This window comes from Ixodes scapularis, unplaced genomic scaffold, assembly GCF_016920785.2.
Source record: "Ixodes scapularis isolate PalLabHiFi unplaced genomic scaffold, ASM1692078v2 ptg000005l_1___fragment_1__unscaffolded, whole genome shotgun sequence".
Lineage (NCBI taxonomy): Eukaryota > Metazoa > Arthropoda > Arachnida > Ixodida > Ixodidae > Ixodes > Ixodes scapularis.
Genome location: NW_024609885.1, coordinates 1,560,304 through 1,581,532, shown reverse-complemented (window position 1 = coordinate 1,581,532; position 21,229 = coordinate 1,560,304).

Here is a 21,229-nt window from a genome sequence, read left to right as displayed (position 1 = left end):
GCAAACGACTTTACCTTTGTCTCGTGTTTACCTCGAGCATCCTCAAGGCTACTTCTTTCTCGGCTTTCTACTTCCACACGCAGGAAGCGAAGCATTCCATTCAATTCGGTCACTGACTCCGACGTAGTATCCGCTGACCTTGAAGTTCCAGCCGCCGATTCGTCTCCTTGGTCTTGAGCCGCTGCGTTGGTGAAAGCGGTGTTGTTGACTTGCCGGTGATACTCCACTGTAACCTCGTAAGGCAACGCCCTGACAAGAATGTCACAGAGCACGGCTGAAAAACTTGACGTGGGAACATTCAAAGAGTTTAGACACCGAACGTTGAGTTGTGTGGTGTCATACAGGTTTCTCAACCCTCTCACGTCATTAGCTGAAGCATCGTGCGGTAGATTTCTGAGGGCATTCAGATGCTGCCGCTCTATTCTCCTCTTCTCTCCAAACCTCTGTTGCAAGATGGTGATCGCTTCGGCATAGCATATTTCTGTTGTTGGTAGCCCGGCAATCGCCGCAGCAGCATCTCCCGTTAGACACCGACGAAGGTAGTGGAACTTATCTGTGGTTGTTAAAGTTGCATTGGTATGGATGGCTCCACCAAACTGCTCCCAGAATGTGAGCCAGTTGCTTTGCTCTCCATCGAAGGTAGATAGCTCCAGCTTCGGAAGCTTTGGTCCACGTCTCGCTGCGTTGTCTTGAATGCCGGTTTGGTTTCCGGTGCTCGCCGCCGAAGCTATTATTCTCTGCGATTGTAGGGACTCAATCTTGGTCTCGAACTCGCTGATCACCATGACGGCTTCGTCTTGGTATTCTGCAGTGGCGGTGCACTCACTTTCCAGCTCTTGGATTGGAATTAGCGGCTCTATCTCACCGTCAAGTAGTCGGAGCTCTGCATTGCTGGTAGTGAGTCTGTCCTTGATCGAACGCACTCTTGCTAGGTCGGGGCTGGGATCCTGGAGAATCCGATTGGCGTCGTTCATTATCCTAGTGTTCTGTGCCCGCCGAGCCGACCGCCTAGCCTTCAGCCTCTCCATTGACTATTCGTATTTACGAGGCCGTACGGTCGCCTGCCAAGGTTCCGTCGCTGTTCTTTTCCCAGTGGTCTGCTCCCGCCAAGGAACTGCTGAATTCCGTTGCAGCTGCAGGATTGAAATTCCCTGCGGCGTGTAGCTTGGGCCCTTGTGAAGCGGGACACTCCCGGGTTTCGGCACCATATGTTGAGGAACCAAGGAATACGAAGGCAATTACGCTAGACAAATCGGTCGGTGCGACCTTTTCCTTTACTGTTCGTTTTTCAGACTGATAAAAATTACAAAATGCATGAGCTCCCGCCGCTTCTCTTCTTCCTCATCGCCCGGTTGCAACAACTTTTTTCTAAGTGTGACATGACACCTATATATTACACTTATTAAAGCAGCGGCTAAGTAACTAAAAATATATTTATGCAGCAAAGCTGGTATTATCAATAAATGATTGATTACATTATACTAAAAAATATATAATTAGAGAACTAGGAAAATAGTAAGGAGATAACTGTTTTTAGAAATAAATGACAAATTTTAGACCATTTGGGGCAGAAAAAGTTAACAGTATTTATTTATTTATTTTGACCGGCCAACAAAGAGTGGGTCACTCAAAGCGTAAGTATAAGAGCTTTAGGTATCAGCAAAGTATAAGAACGAAACAAAATAAACTACACAAGTTTCTGGACTTACTGATGATGGCATTCTTTTCCTTGTCGATGCATTGCTTCGCGGGGATGTCTTTTCGAGCAGTGTGCAAGCCTTTTCATGTAGAGACTTTGTTCGCCTCTCCTCCACGGTGAAAACAATGCGCACTAAGTGCCGGGCAAACTTGTGTGGTTGGAATTCATAGTTGTTGTTGATTGTGGCCAGCAGTGTTGCAGTAACAGCTTTATGCGTGTTACCCACCAGAAAGAAATTGATTTGTGTGTGTGGATACTAAGGCCGCGCGATGCTTCTCTTCACGCTTGGTCGTTTCTGTACCACATCGCTCGCTTGTATTTGTGGACCGAGGCACAGAAATGAACACAAATTTTAAGCAAACTGCAAGAGTCCATACATTCGTGAAATAGCTTATTAGTGAAGTTGAAAGTACCGGTCGTGGTGATAATTTTCTCGTCGTAAACTTCTGCACGAGTTCGGCCGTCTCCACGCCACCAACAGTAGTAAGTTCGGTCGGCATCGAAATCGTTTACACTTTCGGGTTGGAAGTCCTTTATGGAAGAATTCAGCAGTTTTCTTAAAGCCATCCAGGACATACTTGACTCAGACGATATACATGATCAGCTCGGGTGCGGCAATAGAAACAGGACAGCGAATATGACAAACAAAATCATGAATGTAACCAAAGTGAGGAAATGGGAATCCGGGTGACTCGGATCTCGGGAAAGAGGCGCGCATTATAATCTAGTAGTGGAGTAACTCGGTAACTCGCCCTTCCTGGTTACTACAGTAAACATAAATATGTATTTCAGGTATAATTTTTTATTTTGATATATTTGAACTGATAAATAAACATGAAATATGTTCCAACGCCTACAACGCTTTTGGCAATAAAGCACACATCCAGCCGTGACGCACCTGCGTACCGCGGGTGGCGCTAGCGCGCTGGGACAACTCTCCGGAGTTACGTTAATGACGAGTTGTGCCTGAAGCCACCGCACAAGTACTATGCACAAGTGCATGTGTTGATGTTTGTGCTGGACTTGCAATCATGTTATTTTTATGTCTACACATGCGGTGAGCACGATTCCACTGTGTTCGTTCCCAGGAACGACAAGTTTTTGAGCAATGCGATTCCCTCTCTAGAACGGTTTTATTTCAGCTGGTACTGCTAGTCCTTGCACAAAAGTACCAGCTCTAAGCATGTCAGTACAAGTGATGTAAAAGACAGAACAATAAAGTACTGCATTCAATTCACTGCAGACAATATGACTCGCGACAACGTTCCATGTGTTTTTTTGCATACTTGCCGGTCTTTTTAGGAAGTGGTGGTTTAGAACTACGCTGAAATGTAAAGTCCAGTACACAAAATATAATCTTGCAATCAGAATGTTTAGTTTTCTGCTAAAGTGTGTTATTTTTATTTGCTGTTGTTTTATTCTCATTGGCATAAACAATGCTACTTATAAAACGTGCTCCGATTTGACACTTTCATTATAGAATAGAACCACAAGGGCATGGAAAATACACTCGTTGCTATCAATCATCTTTGCATCTCGTAAAAAAGGTGTTAGCCATCTTTTACGGCAGGACATCACATATCATACAGAAACACTTAAATCAATCTCTGGCGCAGAATTCGGTTGCGGATAAGAAGCCTACGCTGGTACCCAGGAAGAGCCAACCCCACGAGAGAAATTGGAGCTCTGTACCTAGCCTCGCCATGCGTCTGAATGTACCTACATTTGCTGCCATTTATTCCTTTGGCTTGATAATGGCAGGTTGCAAATTTGCCAGCGTACAGCACATGTTGAAGCGTCATCCATCGGGGGGATCAGAGTAATGGGCACCGTTGTCCCGAGTATATTAATTCGCTGTATCATTCGCTCAACGTGAATTCGGACCTGGGCAAAGTAGTGTGTCGCACACTTCTGGCTCACTGAACTGCCCATGCACCGATAAAAAAGGCGGCATCACGAGCACCGCATCAGTGTCTGCCAGACTTTCCCTGATACTCGGAAAACATTTGTCAGCCAGTATTACGTCCCCGGGCTGCACAATGTTTCAGAACCTAGAGTCCACCGTAAAATGGATGTCGGAGCATCGGCCTCCGTACGCCATTGAACGGAAACAAATAGCCCCATTAGGGGTATAGCAACCAGAAACTTAAGAGTGTAGCCACTCACGTAGCTCGAGTACAGCACGCGCTGCTGGCCTACACTATTCGGCGTCTCTGTTCTCACTTCGTTGGAATCAATATTCATTTTGAATTTAAGGTAGTGGGCTTCAATACACTCTGGCAACATAGCCCCAGTGATGTGATTGCTGCGCCAATTGCGCCAAACTGCGCCAAGGGGCTAACCCTGCCACATCCTGCTACATTTCGCCAAAATATGGCTAATCTGCGCCAAGCCTGCGCCAAAGGACCAATTTTGGTCGCCTTTCAAAAACGGAACTAAACTGAAAACCGCAAGTGAGCATGCGTGAGCTTGGTGGCACAAAAGACGCCGCCGGACACAAAGTACCCTACATCAATTGCTATTCGGTCTTGCATGATTTTTCCCGTCGTCTCGCGTTTCGCGCTCTCGTCGTCTGGGAAATCTCATCCCGCGTCTTTTTTTTTTTTCTTTTCTTTTTCTTTTTTTTTAAATATTTTTTGCGATAGACGCGTGCGTGTGCACACCCTCCGATGTTAGTGTGCCGAGTGCCAAACATGCCGCGCGGCGAGAGTTAAAGGGATTGTCCGGTCGAAACCGGAAGTACTTAAGTTCTTGCGCTCGTTACGTCGAGGGAGCCTTCATGTAGACTAACATCATTTTTATTTTGATATATGATCTCCCGTTATTAATTAAACCTTTCATGAGCCTATGTACGAAACTGCACCCCGAATTTTGCCAGTGTGAATGGCTGACATCCGTAGGTGCTGCGTGACGTCACAAAACGCAAAGGTTTGTCGGATGGTCGGGATAACAAGCGTTGGTCGATGGATGTCTTGTATTTTGTTTCGAATTATATAGTCGCCAAGGCTACCCTACTTAAATACGGTTCTTTTAACGCAGTTCCCAAGCATGTGCAAAAACAGTCACGCCTTTTAGCAGCAAATTACTCGCAGACAGCCACAAGCTTCGAGCAAACGTATATGCCGTTTCGAGCAAACACAACTGCGACGGCCACCGATCGAACTAGGGGCGCTTGCAAAGCAGAGGATGCAGATTTCGCCTCTGAAGCGGCACCTAAGTACACGAAGCGGCCTCTGGGTACACATGTGAGCGGATCCACTGGATCGGTGATGAGGCTGCGGATCGTTCCCTCAGAGGTGATGTCCGCGGGCCGGACACAAACGGCGAATCGTTCAAATGCATGTTGTCACTTGACTTGGACAAGCTTGGTGAATCGTAGTCACGCTCCACTTTCACAAGCGGGTCAAACAGAATCGGGCTGCACGCGTGCTAAATACAGCTTAAGGCCCGTTCACACTCTTGCGACTGCTTGCGACCTCTTAAACCTGGGTTCCTTAAAACTTCTTAAACCAGAGAACACACTGGCGCCATCTATTGGGAAGCAGTGTAAACTCGGCGGTCCGGCATATTTTTTTTTTTTATTTCTCGAGCAATATCCTTTCTTTTTTGGCTCGAAAAACTTTTGTCAATGTTATAAACGAGCCTTTCTATGGGTATTACGCACTATTGACCTCGGAAATCCCGCAAAACCTTCGCTTTTGTGAAATGCAGTTCTAGGGTCACCGCATAGATGGCGCCACAATGTCAGTGTGTTCCCTCATTCTAGAAACATTTAAGAAGTAAAGGCCCGTTCACACTCTTGCGACCGAGTACGACTGAGAGAGACGAGATCTCTTAAAACTTCTTAAATGTTTTTAGAATGAGGGAACACACTGGCATTGTGGCGCCATCTATGCGGTGAGCCTGGAACTGCATTTCACAAGAGCGCAGGTTTTGCAGGATTTCCGAGGTCAAATGTGCGTAATACCCATAGAAAGGCTCGGCTATAACATTGACAAAAGTTTTTCGAGCCAAGAAAGAAAGGATAATGCGCGAGAAATAAAAAAAAATATGCCGGACCGCCGAGTTTACACTGCTTCCCAATAGATGGCGCCAGTGTGTTCTCTGGTTTAAGAAGTTTTAAGGAACCCACGTTTAAGAGGTCGCAAGAGTGTGAACGGGCCTTAAGAGATCTCGTCTCTCTCAGTCGTACTCGGTCGCAAGAGTGTGTACGGGCCTTTATGGTATCGTTTCCAGATGTTTGGTTTCGGTATCGCTGCATAATCAAATTGATTGATCCGATTTGGGTGAGGAGTGGATGGACGTAGTTTAATATCGTTGGCACAGCATCACACGTATACCTCAGCGAGCCTCCTGTCCGCTTAGAGCTCAGCTCGTTGCTCTCTTCTGTGAGATGATTGCTGCATAAGCGGGATCTCGATCTTGACAGGAACCTAGTCCCTACGCACGGCGACGATCCACTTCGCTCGACACTGCACATCTCGCGGAAAAGTGTGACACGTCATGTCTTGGCTTGCATGTGCTGCCCGGTGGTTGTGGCACCCAACCGCGCAACAAAAATCTCACCCAACTACGAAAAAAGTCGAGCACAACAACAAAAACGAAGCACGCTGAGGCAGACGAAAATGCTCGCTTTGTGTTTTATGACGTCAGAGCTTCAATGTTGCCAACAAAAACAGCGTTTACGCTAGAATGCGATTAAAGCAGCATAAATTCAATTACTCACGCAGAGGGACATATAAAATTCAGATATTGCGCGTACGATCCGTCTCGAGGCAATAACAATGATATTCAATTGTTTTCTCGGATACAAAATTTGACCGGACAATCCCTTTAAGGTACGTTTATACTCAAACGTAACGTCGACGGGCGTGGCGCAGCCCGCACAGATACGGATTGGTCGCAGATATCGAGTTTCTGGTTGCCGGCCAATGAACGGCGCGCGTTCTGCGCTACGCTGCGTTCACTGCGCTCAACGTCGGAGTATAAACAGCCCTTTACTTGCGCGGCTAGAGTTACTTCGTGAGCTGAAGCGCTCGCGCGACCACCTTCGCCGTGATCGCGCGACGTCGTATGTGTCCGTCCCCACGTCGCTACAGATATGGCGCTTTCTAAACTGAAACGCATCGACATTCCTGCTCTTGTTTAAATCATACGCTGCTATAAAGATCCCTCCTTAACTCAATGACTGCTTGGCGAAGTTTTGATTACCTAGGTTTTTCTCGATAGGCTTTCTTTCGAGAGGGACCCCAGTACGTGAGAAATCTGCCGCGAAAGAAAGTTGATGACGAGAAGTGAGCTAAAGCAAAGAAGGCAATGTCTGCACGCTGAACCCGCACACCGCGCTTGTTTGTCTCGAGTTCAGTCGTTGCACAAATTTAAGCGCTCCAAGAACTTTTTTACCCTGATTCGATCGCAATGTCTTGCATCGATACGCTCAGGTTCTTTTTTTCTGTGTGTTTAGCCTGTACCTCGCCTGCCGGCCTGGCAAGCACGCTCCGCTGGACTGTTTATTGTCGTCTGCTGGACAGTTACATTTTGCATACTATTTTGGGAACCAGTTGGCGACGGAGCGGAGTGGCATGGTTTCGGTTTTGATTGAGCAGCCGCTGCTTCCGCGCGCGTGACGAAGCACGTGTAACTGCAAGCCTGCCGAAGTTGCCCTCACGAGGAGGTGAACATGATTGCACGAGAGGCACCAGCTGGGACGCTTGCAATCCATTGTTTTACATTTGCTTACTTTTTATAAAAATCTGCCACGTCTGGAACCAGTAAAACAATAGCAAGTTTTTTTTTTCTTTTTTTTTTTCGGAATTGCTCGGCATTGCCTACAGCACTGTATACTTGTGGGATGTCTCAGCAGCAAACACACAGGCAGTGAGTTCCGCCCCAACACGTCACATCACAACACAACACATAGTGCCCTTCGTTTGTCCAGCACTCAAAACAAATATTTATTTTTCTAAGAATATATTCTCCACAAGTCACTTTTTTAGCTTTGAAACACTGTCTTGGCTGCTCCAAAGGCCACATTTGCTGCTCCAAAACACTGTTTTGGCTGCTCCAAAATGTGCTCCAAAATGGCTTAGACCAATCACATCACTGTAGCCCGCATAATGCTAAATGGAGGCCGAAAACTCCACCTCGCTGTCGCAGCGTTGTTACCACAGCTCGAAAGTGGCGTGATGCCGTTGTTCTGTCAACACTAAAAGTACACCAAGTGCAGTGTAGCTCAACCCGAGTTTCAGCTTCATTAGAAAGAAGAGCAGCCGGTTCCCCAGCGTCAAACACAGCTCCGCTCGGGGACAAGGGGCAGCATGCTCAAAAACAAAGCAAATGCACTCATGCTTAAATTTCAAATGCCTTGTAACGAATCCTCTGAATGTTGGATGCCTTCATGACCTCCGAAGAAACTTGTCCTCTCAGCTGGACCTGAATATTTGAAGATACCCATGGCCGGTGCTGTGTCCTAAAGTCGCAAACTTCGCGATGTGTGATTTGTGTGCAACCATCTCCACCTTCGAGGAAGCACGTGTAGGCTGCAAAGCCTCGACTGTAAGTACCGAGATCATCGGTCTGGATGTCCTTAAAGAGCATTTCCTATTTTGCGAATTTAGAGAGGCCAGCCATGAAACGTGCATTGTTTTGGTGCTGAAAGACAGGTGCTCTAAGGGAGCTAAGGCTCTATGTGTGCACTGCGGCGTGTGTTACAATCACCGTACTAATTTTGATCTGCCACAGAATTAGTCTTTCCGCTATTGGCAGTGAGTGGCTGTAACTAGCATCCCGGATTCCCTGACCCCAACTGCGACGGCGCAGGTCAGTCGGCACATATTTTTTTATTATCCGACTAGCTCGGCTTTTGATATGCAGATTTAGTGAATGACATATCACCTGGTTTTCTGATGCTTTCCCGAGTTTCTGTTTCAAAATACCACCTCCCAACAAAAATTAAAAAGAAAAATTGGGTTCGATTTTTGGTCTGGTTATGCAAAACTAAGAGATTGATTCCTCTACGACTTTTTGGAGAGCTGGTTATCTTAGCTCGCGTCTCCAGTTTAGCATTGTCCTGACTTCGATGTATTCTGGTTTGTGTCAGATGCCTTACTTGAACCGCAATAAACTCACTTACTTTGTTATTATTGGCGAATCTCACTTCGAGTGATCCATTCGACGGAGAGTGCAGTAGCACTTCCCATGATCATAAAAATCATTAAAGCAAAAGCGAAAGAAGTGTCGAAAGCACGAGCCAGGTTTTTTTTTTTTAAATGCACGGTGTTCTTTACCTTCCGATTGGCTCATACTCGAGTATATTTTTTATTATTTTTCTACCTTTCGGGGTCTGCATAAAATCAATGCCGGCTCAGACTCAAGTAAATAGCGTACCGAAACAAAATCGATTTCATAGTACGGCTGTAACCGTAACAAAGCTGCCAGTTTTTCGGTTTGAGTTCCTACTTTTCAGCTTCTGTTGCATTTTGCTGCAATCAAAAGATAGCTGGGAACAAGTCAAAATAACAACCAACTCACCACTGAACACTTCTTCTGAAGTTCTACAGCTTTACGCAGCAGCTCCAATTCCCGTTGTGGGCTTCCACTGCAATCTGAATCATGCTTAGAAAACACTGGGCTGGTTCCACCTGTAGATGGTAATCCTGAAGATCCTGCAGTTGAGGCAGCTGAACATGTTGATCGCTCCCACCACCTGCAAACAAGTATGCACAATCAAATACATATCTGCTAATTTTGCGCTATACACTTCCTATCAGAATACTGAGAATCGCAGGTGTCATGTCACATGTTCAATGCCATAGAAGGACGAAATGAATGCCATGGACTCCCAGTTGGGCGAAAAGGTTCCGTTTACAAGGTACACTTTAAGTGCGACATTGTCATCTTTGGTGTGTCATTAGAGCGATTTGAGAAGTGGTTTGCAGAGAAAGCCTCTAGGCCTCATAGAGGCTTCTTAGAGAGCTCTAGGCCTCTAAAAAGCACTTATTTATGTCAAATTATTTTTAAACACCACCGCCACCCCACCGAGCACCACCCGTGAGGGCAGCTCAAACACCACCACCACCGCCACCGCCACCGCCACCGCCACCACCGGCAAAAGCGCCACCCGCGAGGGCAGCTCAAAAACCACCACCACCACCCCAAGCGCCACCCGCGAGGGCAGCTCAAACACCACCACCACCACCCATATTCTCTGATGACGAAGACGCGGAGTATCTGGTACTCGATAGTTATAGCGCCTCGTCGTCGTCTGCGTCTCCACCACCCGTTTCGTCGCCTACCCATCCCGCAGCTAGAAAGAAAAGGGACTCGGAATTGGACGACGCCTCTGACCGCGCAATGTTGTTTACAAACGAAGAATACGGAATGATGGAGTCACCGGCATCGAGCGCTATAGAAACCCCCAGGTATTCCGGCGTGACGCCGTTTCACGTTCCGCAATACAATTTTGAACTGGCCGAAAGTAACGCGGACAAGGTGGAAGCCATCAGGCGACAGTTTAGAGAAATGTTGGGCCCTATGACGATCGAGACCTTAAACCATTACACGGTAGATCAGGGTTTTGCCTACAAACTTGAACGCGCCTTTGAGGAACTCGGCGCGTTGCGCCAACGCGAATTCCTCTACAAGGCGCTATTGGCAGTTAAGCGCATGACCAGGGTGGACGTTGCCTTTCGCAACGTGATCGAGTTTATAAATTTTGTGCTGCGCCGAGACGACTACAGGGTCATGAACGTCGTGTTGAAAGACAACAAAATCGACGTCGAGTGCTACGAACGGGTCGACATCGTGGAGAAGCAAATCTGCAAGCGGCAGTGGCGAGTCGAATTTAAAGAAAAGTATGGACGAGAACCGAGCCTGGCCGAGGAACTGTCCAGAGATGGCGACTTGAACGCTCGAGCGTTGTGTGATGCGGTGATGGATTACGAGGGAGGGCCCTCGATACTACAATTATAAAAATGATGGAATCGGACTCGCAGAAAAAAATATTGAGGAAATTCATCGAGGACTTTGTGATTGGTGAAGACATTTGGGAACACACTGCCGTCGTTTATAAACCATATCAACACCTGTACACGGGCGACGTGTTGCGATACTTGCGGATTCAAACGGCCATCCGAATGATCATGGACGACGAGCAAAAAAAACCTACGAGAGCCCTATGAGACGCTCTGTTTGAAAACATATCCACGTTCGTTCGTTTCGAGAGAATGAAGAATAAGCGTCGACGGACCGGCGCCCGCCGGACAAAGAAGACGGGTGAGGGATTTTATTCCCTGACAAAAGTCCCGGACATTAGTAGTCTACCGACAGACATGCGATTGGAAATTGAAAAGTCCTTTACTCCTAATCCGAAATTGAAGACTCAGCTAAATAACCTTCTTCTGAGAAAGGCGATCGTACAATACTGTAAGCAGCGTCAGTACGACATATCGCAGTACCCGACAAACGTTCTGGCCAAACGCTACAAGTTTAGAGAGATACCCCGCGACGTTCGCGAACACTTTGAAAAGGGAGTCGTCACCCACAACTCTGTCACCAAGCACCCGCTTTCGACAACGTTTCGCGAAAACGCCATCGCCGTCAAGGTCTCTTCTTACGTGAACAAACTCAAGAACAAAGAGCGTCTTCCGACGCGCGTTCCAGAAAATGTCGAGGCTCTGTTGAGAGGCATGGCTTTTAACGAGTAAATAAAAATGGTCAAATGTTCCAAGTGCGGTTTCTCGAAACGAACCGCCAGAACAAAGTGTTCGAGATGCAACAGGAACGGTCGTAGACTCGATACGAGAAAGCCGTATCGCCTCGAACATTTCACCAAGGAAGATCAAAGGCGCATTCTGGGCTCCATGCGGGTTAAACGAGGACAGAGTCCAACCTACCTGAAACTTTTATTGGGGAAACTAATTCAGGCCTTTGCTCGCAAACACCGACTGCCGGCGTCATGTCCGATCAATCGAGCCAGGCACGCGCTGATAACTCACGCGATCCTCGACAAGATTCGACCATCGAGTCAAAGAACGAGGAGGAGTCGTAGCAAGAGCGTCGCGCGGCGGAGGACTAGGAGCAGGAGCGGAAGCGTCGCGCGGCGGAGGAGCAGGAGCGGAAGCGTCGCGCGGCGGAGAAGTAGGAGTAGGAGCGTTCTCTCCTCGGGTCGAAGAAGAGGAAGGAAGAGGAGTCGCAGCGTCGGGAACAGGAGGAGCCGTAGCATTTCCATCAACCGAGGCCGACTCGGTCGCAGCGTCAGTGTCTGTAGGCGAACAATGTCCAGAAACGCCAGCAGCGACTCCAAGTACATGTATCCCGTGTAATAAAAAAATGTATCAAGTGCGCGTGGATTATTCTTTCGACCAACTCCCGCCGAGCCTGCTCAGGTTTCTCACGAGCGCTCACGAGGGGTTGTGGTCGGACAAGAACCGTCTCATAAAGCGTGCCAACGACGTGATCAGAGACTTTCAGGTCTTTAAGATGCACAAGCGCAGCGCCCCAATTTTCGTCAATCAATTTCCAGTTCACGTGTTGAATGACATGTACTCGATAGTGCCCGTGCGTAACAAGAAGGGCGACGTCATGTGCGGAAGGGAGAACGCCGAAACGGCCAAGGCTATTCGATCTAACTCGTTCTATCCCGTGTTTAAAGCGAGAAGCGACGGCGCAGCCCTGTTGGAAACCAAAGTCGGTAGGACCACCGGAGATAATCATTCGCCCTACGTTTCGGGAGTCTTGGTGGACGTAAACATTGACAAGATATCTAGCAAGTTTCACGACGTGGTCACCAGCCGCTCGATCAAGGTGGGGCAGTGGATCGACGTGATTCGCGACCCACCGCCGTCCTTTCTGGAAACCATAGTCGTGGCCTACGAGATGGTCGAGCTAGGCGAGTTGTATAGGACAATAAACGGCGACTTTACAAACTTGCCCACGCACGACACGTATTATTCCGACAACATCGTGCACCGAGAGTCTGGTGCAAAGTTTCGTCCAAACGCGCGCGACAACGTGCGAAAGGAATTCAAGTATCGCGTTTCCAATCGCCCCAACTACAGGATCGTGGACGACTCGGAAAAGAGACCGCTGGGTCCGTCCACGGATAGCTTCTTCCATTCGACCGGCGGAGGCCGCTACAAATCGACTCTGCGTACCAGACGGACGGTGTACGAGACAAATAATAATAATAATAATAATGAGCCCAAGTTTCACGGAAATTCGGACGACGACTACGCTGAGCGCAACGTGGATAGCGACGACGACGCTGAAGACGGTGACGACGGTGACGTCGACGTCAGTGACGAGATCAGGCGCTACAAGTACAAGAGATACTACACCGAAAGCGATCACATTATGCGAGCTTTGCGCAACGTCTAGTACGTGTCTTTTTTGAAATAAACAAACAATCATTCGAGAGGCTTTATTTTTCTACATACACAAAACGTACGTATATATGCGCGCGCCTGCCGAAGCGCGTCGACAAACGTAGAACATGACCGGAGTAGCATCCAGCGTGTCCAAAGTGTTTCGCGAGGTCACCAAGTTTGATCAATCGCGAACCTTCGACTGGAGCAGAGTAGTGGCCAACGTTTATTCGGAAGACTCAAATGAGGAAGAGTTTGAACGAGAGAGGGTCGTCCTGTTCTCCGAAATTTGTAAACTTTCTCATGTGTCCGCGAACGCTCTGACCGTTTTGGACCTTGTCGACTATCCGACCTTGGAGGACGCACAATTGTTGTACATTGTTTGTACGTATACGCACCTCAAGACCATACTCCTGAGGAACGCCCCCCTATTGTCAAACTCTGCTCTACAATACTTGGCGACCTACGCTCAATCTCTCGAACATCTTCAAATCAGCAACAACGGTGGCCGTATCAGGAACGAGGGATTGATTCATCTGGCTCCTTTGCGTCGACTCAAGAGTTTGTGTCTGACTGGAATAAGAAACGCCAGTCGAGCTGTCCTTCGAGTGATATTGCAGAACAACGAATCTATATACGCTATCTTGGTGATAACGACGGAACTCTTCGCCTCTAAAGATAACGTGACGCACTTTGTCTTTTGCGCTTCGAATCAGTTGAGTCAGGAAATGTACGATTTTGTTTTTTGTAGCGAAACGTTATCTCCGTTTTCAGATAGCGAGTGAGGGTATATATATATATATGTACTCGCACGTACTACGCTTACAGCAAAGCTAACCCTACCCTCTCCCCCGACATCACGACACGACACGACTACTACCCTATAACCCAAAGCGACAATGGCTCGACTAGACAGGTCCCCATCTCTCCCGCTGGCCGACACCTGCGTACAAGTGTTCGCTCAGTCCAGAGTGTCAAGCGCGGTGGATTGGAAAACAGTGGTGCTTAGTATATACCACGAAGAAGAGGGCTACGCTTGGGACAACGTGGAAGGGCAAATTCACTGTGCGTATACCGAAATTTCAATATTAAGAAGCTTTCCTACGCACATCACATTCTTGGAGTTGGTGCACTATCCAATGCTGCGAGACCGCCACGTCAGTGATTTGGTTCGTTTCTACCCGAACATCAAGACTTTGCTCCTACGTCACGCACCCGGCTTGACCAACGACTCTGTAAAGTGCTTAGCGGACGGTCTACCTAATTTGACTCACTTGCAGATTGATCGTGCCTAGACCTAGACGACGAAGCCTTGATGTATCTCGCAGAAAAGAGGATCATCGACGTTGGCATACGGAGCCTCTGCATGACCGGACTCGGATTTATACGCCGAGAAACGCTTCACCAATTTCTCAACGTGCATCGAAGACTGACTACTCACCGCTAGAGACGTCCCCAACAAGGACGTCTACCTTGGTGAATACACTTTGTGTATTTCTAGCACAGTGTCTCCGTCACTAAGAAACATTGCGCCAACCGACCTAGACGTTATCGAAGGTGTGGACGGTGTTGTGGGTGACATCGAGTACCAAGACCTCGACAGTGACGACGGTGACGGTGACGACGGCTACAGTGACGACTACGACAGTGACGCCGACGAATATCTCGAATCGGACGACGACAGAATGCTGGGTCCGATCGTCCTAAACACCTTCAACTACGACGAAGGAGAAGACTCAATGGGCGAAGAAGACGACTGAGTTATGCTTGAAAATAAATATTTCGCGTGCTTATATTTTTGAGTCACGAATCGTTCTTTTGCATGCACACTACACTAGTGCCAGTACAAATAGTTTATTTAATGAATTCGATACATTCCACTCACTGCAGATTTACAAAGGCAACACACAGATTGCTCTCTCGAATTGTAAATCATTGGAAATAGACAATTTAAACATAAGGCGGCGTGGGCACAGGGCAAAGTAACTATACACACCGGACAGTTCATGCAGACGACGCAAATCGTCGTGGACGGATCGGACCGCTTCATGGAGATGCTCGTCTTGTCGATGCGCGTGGGATACGGACGTCCTACGCTCAGCGCCGAAAAAGAATCGCTGTTTTCGAGAAAGGACTTTAGCTTGTTCGGACAGGAAAGATCAAACTTGGAAGTGGCCAATGCTGTTATAAAGTCTAGGCTGTATTTGTTTGAGACAAACTCAATGTCCTTGGTATATTCTAGCAACCAAAATAAATCGCTATTTCTATACACGTCGGACACCTCCTTGATGTAGGTTACGCTCGCGCACAATCGAAGATAGGGGCAGCGAGGGTTGTACTTGGCGTGTTCCTCGACTGGGTCGTCGTAGTCGGCTTCCCACGAAAGCAACCGAAGTCCGCAACAAAAGCATTCCACGGTCCGATCGGTCAGGTAATAAAATCCCGCAGATGCCATGTAATCCACGTCAAAGACGTCTTCTTCTTTCGGCCGAGCGTCGAAGGAGGCGAACCTCGCAGTGTAAGTCTGAAACTCGGGCCTAAAGGCAAGCGCTCGTTCGGTCACCACCGCCGAGACGTCTGGACTCAGCGTGCGTAGCGGTGCGTCACAGTCGGATTCGTGCAGTCCTTGGGGAAGTGTTTCGTCCGAGGCCACGATAGTAGAGAGTTGAGTCTTTTGCTGGCACATCGAGCAGCTGAGAATCCGCTTCTCCGGATCGTAGGCGAGTCCTGCCATGGCAAAGTCCTTGGGTGTGGGGGTACTGTTGCGCAAAGGCCACGTCGCAAAAGTTTTAAAGTCGGACATCACCTTGGCCACAGTCGGGTCGTGGTCGAACAGTCTCCAGTAGAAAGACATGTTCTTAAGCAAAGTAGACTCTAGAAATAAAGTCGATTTTGAGTCTACGGGCCTTGCAATGTTTGAATAATATGGTGCAGTCGAAACACGACACGCAGTGTCCGCACGGCAAGTAGGCAATGTTAGCCGGAGCCTTCATGCATACGATGCACCTCTTAGTTGATTCGTCTCGTGACTTTATAGCGGAATAGTGCGTATCACAGATCGCGCTATCTATCACAAAGTTACCCCACCTACCGATAGCCTTGTGATCGAACGAAGGAAGGGCGTTCACTGGCTCAAACAGAGTGTGACTGCCCAACGGAGTCGCCTTGCTGCTCCGAATGGCACTCACCATCGCCGATACGTTCAAGGGATGCGTCAGGTTGGCCGTGTACAGAGTACTCATAGTCCTGTTGCGGAACTTTGGGTCCTTGACGAGATCGTCGATCTTGGGAAAGTGAGACGCCCAGTACATCTCGCTCCTGTAAAACTTTTCGACTGCATCGTGCACGTAGTAATAGGTCTTGTTCACTCGTAGAAACACGCAATTGGGGGACCTGCGGGCGTGTAGCAGCCACGGATCGTCTTCTTCGCAGTCGAGGATCGAAAATACTTGCACCCCGCAGTAGAAACAAACGAATATGCGGGTCACTATCTGTTCGCGGGAGAGGTAGCCCTGCTCGTCGTCGTGCGAGCAGAAAAAGCCGGCCTTGGCGAACGCAGGGCCTCGAACATCGTGAAAGGTCTTGGCTCGAATCTTCTCGTCGACGTATCTCTTGTAGACCGGGTGAGAGTAGCTCGGCAAGACGGACACGACCCTTGCTACGTTCAGCCGCGGGTCCCTGTACTGCTCGAGAAACTTGCACGGCATTCGGCGGTGAAGGTCCATCGGGTGAAACGTGAGCGTCTCCCAGTCCTGTTCGGCGACTTGAAATTTGCAGTGCCGACAGTAGATGTGTTTCCGGTCAGCGCAATATTCTAGGCCGGCATAGGCAAAGTCTCGAGGCGTGGCTCTGGTGCGAAGTCGCCATTCGGCGAACGTCTTGAAGCGACGCACGACTTCCTTGCTTATGGGATCCGTAACGAGGTGCGCCATAGCGACGATAATGAGAGGAGCCCTCTACTCGGTGCGCAATATATATTCTCTCCATATCTAGGTTGACCTCGACTGGGAGCGGAGTCGACCTCCCATAGGCGGTAGCAATTTTGTTTATTATAAAAATGTCTGTCGCAGAAAATTTTTTAGACCTGTTGAAAAAGGGACGATGTCAACACTCGGTGAATCACGAAGACGCCACCGATATTTTATTACCCGTATTCCGGCAGCGGGGAAATCAAAACGTGTCTTACAGGAGAGATGGCGATAAATACGTGCCCACGCTCCCGAACGACACGTCGACCTTACTCGGCTACTCGTCCAAGAAACTCATGCAGCACATTACCAAGGCGCGCACGACGCTCCTGACCAACGGAGATGTGGAACCGGTTGCAGATATGCTCTTTCGCGTTTTCGAGCTCGGTAGTAACATACTGATGACGGTCGACATGGATCAGATGGCCATCCAAACGCTCCTGAATGACAATACAGTATTTCACTGCGTAATGGGAATCGAATACGTACGAAACAGTCTCAACATACTTAGGAAAACCTCTTCCTCGTCGACCACTCAGCGCGTCATCAGGGACCTGAAGCCGTACGTGGACGCGTACGCTACTGCCATTCTGCGCCTGCTACTCCTCTACATCGAAGGGATATTTTCCCATGCGCGCGAGGCGACTCGCGGTATGGCGGTGGGCGCAAGGACGGCAGCCAAGATTACGGCGGTCATGCTAGTATCCCTGTGCAACTACGCGGCGGTGCGCGTAAAGTGCAACCCCATCTTTCAGTTTGAGAGCGCCATGGGCCACAACTGGCTCGACGTGGCCAACGGTCTCAGCCTCGTGCACAGGATCACGCAGCCACACACCGTCAACGAAAACATTGTCGGGGCCATTCGCGTAAAGTTTTCGCAAAACAACAAGCCACAGGACGCCATCAACCTCCTGGTCGAAGAGAGCAACAGGTTGTACACGAGTAACGTCGAGAACGGAGTGTACCGCTGCGACACCGACTACATGACGCTCCGGACCGTCATGCCGGCCGAGCGGGTCACGGACGACGTCAACATCATCGATCCGGCCATCTCTACGACGCTGCGTGACCACAACGAGCTCATCATGAAGAGTTCCGACACGATCCCCGTGCCGCGTACCAACCACTACGTGCTAGCCCTGCAGAAGGAGAAGGCGCCGGCCACCGAGGTGTCGGTCCTTAACATCGCCTCCATCATAGAACAGTGCATGAGCAACGGGCGCGTGGACTCTCGCTTCGTCGAAGTGCACAAACAGTCGGACCAGGGCACGCAGGAGCACAACAAATTTTACAGCCAGGCCTGTTGCGTCTCGCCCCGTAACCTCGGTCTGTTTCTACAGTGCCTAAACTTTGAGATGATGGACTCGGACATGTTTGGGGCCACCTTACAGTGCCTCAAGATGACCAAGGGCATACCCACTCCGCGCCAGGAAGAAATTGCCACCTACTCAAACACGGCGCTATTTCGGATGGCCACCAACCTGTTTTATCACACGCGTTTCTGCAGGAGCTACCGCGGCGAAAACACCTACCTGTACGACTCGCGCTTCTTTAACGACTTTCTACTCTGGGTCCAGTCGCCCAACTGTCTGGAACACCACATCTCGCCTAGCGTGTCGTCGTCCATCATCTCGTGGTGCACGTCCATGTCTACTGCCATGCACACTACGCGCGACGCCAACGGAGCGAAGTGCGCCATGGCGGCCATATCCACGTGCGAGGTGGACCAACGCGTACTAGCCGACTTTTTGAACATGTTCATCAAGCTCTTTATCGAGGACGAGACCGAGATTAGCGTCATCAACAAGAAATTTCTCGAGAAGGAACTACTCGAGGCTTTTGCCTCCGTGTCTAATTGCTACAACCTGTTTAGGGGGCAGTTTGTTTCGGCGACGGCCTTGCGCCTCTTCCTAGCCCGTTGTAGGTGGTCCGTGGCCGACGACGTGGAAGTCATCGTTCCGGTCGAAACAAAGTTTCTCAACAGACTGATATGCGACAGCGACGACCTGTTGTCCAACTCGATGCGAGACAAGCCCCGTAAAACCATGGAAGACGTCTCCACGATGATGGCGCCGCTACTCTCCAATCCATCCACGTCCGCGCCTCACAGCAAGGACGACGACAGCAACGTGCCCATATGCATTTGAAATAAAAAACCGCCAACGCCCCCATATACATTAACAAAAAGGTTCGGTGACTGATTTGAACGATCGAGGGAGTAAAATGTTGAAACAGGTCACGTTCGTCGATATCTTTTCGCAACAAAAAATGAGGACCCTGCGAGACTATCTCCATTGCGAACTGGACCTTTCGGTATCGATACCCTATAAAATCTGGATCGCTATCGCAAATTTCTTTATTCAAAACAACGTCCCATCGGTCGTAGAGGGAGCAGAGTGTTGTCAGAAAGACAGCTCGTCGTCCCACTATCTACTCGTCTTTTCATACAGGGACAAGGACGCCAACCGAGTGGTGGTGGACTGCATAAACTTCATCAACGTGCTGCGCGATCTCAAGGTGCACGACGTGATATGCACCAAGCACTACGTCTACCTCTACGTCCGTCACTCGTCGGCGCATCACAACGTGCATGCAATTCTACCCTTTCTCCACCACGTTCTGCAAAGCTATGTAAACGACAAGACGACCACTTTGCCACTCGATTACACTTTCGATCCCCTGGAAGAACAAGAATCCTTCTTCGACGTGATTCCAGTCACGTACCACGGCACCTACGAGGTGACCACCTCTCTACCGGCGCTCGTGGCCAAAATCAAACCCAAGGAAGACGGACAGTATGTGTCAGATCGCCTTTATTGCGAGAAGCATTGGATGTGTCTACACAATCTGGTCGTCTTGAGGCTCGTCGACTGTTTCTACTACATCACTATACAGAAATTGCAGATATTAAAAGATGTTACAAAGTCAAACATTACGTCCACCAACGACTATGGCATTTACAAAGTGTCGTATTACAAGAAGTGACTCGCTTTCGCTTGTGTTTGTCTGCTTTGCCTAAAATAAACGCTTACGCTAGCTTGCACGCTGCTATACATCTGTGTCTCTATATGTGTGCGTCTGTGTGTGTGTGTGTCCAAACAAACGTTCTTTTATTCACAACATGTCGTTGTAAATGGCGTCGAAACTAGGAAATCGAAGGTTGCTCAGTCGCCGCTTGTTCTTCTTATAGGCCCGTCTGATGAGGCTAGTGGTGAACGTGCGAGACCAGTCGCTGCTCTGTCTAAAGATGCACAAGACGCGTCGTAGATCCATCGTCTTGATGCAGGGACACAGACAGCGGGTCTCGTACCACTTGTAGACGGCAGCAAGGGCTTCCACGTCCGACCAATTGTCGTAGTCGTCATCAAACTCCATAGCACCCATCATGTAGAGCGCCGAAAGCGCCTTGATGGCGCTGGAAACCGCAAGGTGTTCGCCGCTAGATTCGATAACGTAAGCTCGTATGTCCACCGCAGATTCCAACGCGTCGCTGGCCTTTAGGGCCCTTATGACGCTCGCAACGTCGGCGAGACTCACGCGGCACGCCTTGTTCTGCCCCATGGTCGTGATCGGTCGCGTGACGAAAGCGTTTGTTGTCGCGTCCCTCTCTACCACGCGGTCTTCGTACACAAACTCTACGGGCTTTACGTACCACGCTAGCCGGTCCTGCTGCGTGGTGTAGAGCGCGGTGTACTGAAGCAGCTTCAGGTATTTCGTGACAATCTCCTCTACTTTCTGCCGACGCTCGTTCGCCTTGGGCCAGTCCTTGGACATTGCGGCCGCTCGCCTCCGCGTAGTGGACCCTTCCATAGGTGCCGCGGCATCGACCGCCGCCAGTAAAATGTCAAAGAAGCTAGTCTCCTTCGTTGCGGCGTTCATCATTGCGCGAAACAGGTCCACCTTCTTGCCGTCCACCTTTTTAGATGAGCTTATCATAAACGGGAGCATCTCGTAGCCGCCGTACAGCAAGATTGGCACCACAAACGACAGCGGGTGAAGATCGGAACTACTGACGCGTACAGCGCGAGTAAAGAAATCGTCCTTGATGTGGTAGTAACCCGCCTGACGACTGGGAAGAGACTTGTCCAGCAGAGACACGGCGTGTTGCACGCCGCCAAACTCGAACCTGTGTTCGTCCTGTCGCTTCTTACTCTCGCTGTACTGGCGGGCCGAATACACGTAGACGTCTCGCGAGGGTA